The sequence below is a fragment of the Octopus bimaculoides genome, chromosome 16 (genome assembly GCF_001194135.2).
Source record: "Octopus bimaculoides isolate UCB-OBI-ISO-001 chromosome 16, ASM119413v2, whole genome shotgun sequence".
NCBI classification, from domain to species: Eukaryota; Metazoa; Mollusca; class Cephalopoda; order Octopoda; family Octopodidae; genus Octopus; species Octopus bimaculoides.
In genome coordinates, this window is record NC_068996.1 from 17,480,519 (window position 1) to 17,482,404 (window position 1,886).

The following is a 1,886-nucleotide window of genomic DNA, read 5'->3' on the forward strand; positions in this document are numbered from 1 at the left end:
GTTCACAGTTTCCCAACTGGGCTGTTCAGTGCTGTTTTGCTACGTCTTCTGTTGCACATCTGACTTCAACTGTGCCATATTTCTTACCCCTCGACAGATATGTTACATCTTTTCAACTGCTTGCTTTGTGTCAGTTTTTAAACGTCTATTTTTTAAAGATATAGCTTTGTACACCATGGTACGTGTGTTTGTATTGTCTATAATATCTGGAGGTGTGTTTATAGAAACACATCTTATGCTTTTTCTTTTTAAAATGTTCCTGTAATCTTTGAGAGATTCTACAGAAACATTAATGAATTCAGTGTAGGTTTTGCTATTGAAGCAAAACCTAAGCTGTTTAATGCATTGGGTTCTTGTTGTTGCTGTTCTTGTTGTTGCTGTTCTTGTTGTTGGTGGTGGTGGTGTTGTTGTTGCTGTTGAGTGTTCAAGGTGTCAGTATTAGTGGTGGTAGTCGGAGGGCTTGGGTTCACAGGTATTGCGACTATAGTAGCGTCCATTAACAGAATTTCTTTGCTCTTTTCCTCTTCTTTCTCGCGTTTCTTTTCTTCTTTTTCCTTCTGTTGCTCAGCGTTGCACGTTCTAGCAAGAGTTTGGTCGTCCCTTTCTCTGCCTTTTAAGGCGCAGAGTGAACGAAGACAATTAATTTTCACACCATCTTGGCTGTCTTCCGACCTGCTAACTCGAAGACCTACTACGGATCCCTAGCTCCAGCCTCAGCTGTGAACTTGGAACCTAACGAATGAGCAATTGTAGCACTTACACAGCGAACGTATTAGTTAGATCACCAGTGAATTAGATCCCTCATATTCTTTTTCGATGCAATCCCCAAAAAACTGGTTCGCCAGTCAACATCATTAAGCTGTGGCCGGCATAATAGAATGGGAGCTTTATTTGCATATACAAAACGTTTCCCCCATAAACAAATCTAAAAGATACATACATATATACATATATATATATATATATATATATACATACATGTGTGTGTGTGTGTGTGTGTGTGTGTGTGTGTGTGTGTGTGTGTGTGTGTGTGCGTGCGTGTGCACATATTGCATGTACATACATATCGCCTGAAGAAATGATTCCATGAAGATGATCAACCCGATACCCATGGATACTACGGACTACACTATAATCATCTCAGGAATATGGACTGTCATTTTAAGAGACAAGCGATTGGTGGAAACGTGTGTAGCGATGCATTAAAATGTTTATAAATTCCATCCAAGGATTATTATTATGATTGTGTGTGTGCGTGTGCGTGTGTAGTGTTCGTATTTGCAACGCTTTTAAATATATTTCTGACTACGGTCAGGGTCGACTAGGCGCTAACTAACAACAACTAAATCTTAAATCATGACTTAGAAGCTTCTCTGCAGACACTCGACATTAGTAGTAGCATCGAGAAAAAATTTAACAAACAACAATATAAAAGATAAGAACAAAACATAAACAGTAACAGCTAAAAAGAAAACACTCACCACCGCCTGTAGAAAGGAATTCTTGAACAATATATGACAGTCTCGCTCCCATACGACCCCCGACAACGAAATAGAGTGGACACTAATTATTACTGTAAGGAATATCTCAAGTGCCGGATCTGTGAAATGCACTTAGACGGTTAACCAGCCACCTAATTACCAGGGTACAGTCGGTTTAAGAAGGGTGAGCAAAGTGGCAGGTGGTGACAACAATAACAACAACAGCAATAGTAACAAAAAAAAACTGACAAAAAACAAAAATAACAACAGAGTAGTAATAGCGTTAGCAACAAAGACCAAATCAGAAACAAGTATAACTGCAGTATATATATATATATAAGTGTGTGTGTGTGTGTGTGTGTGTGTGTGTGTGTGTGTGTGTGTGTGTGTGTGTGTGTGTGTGTG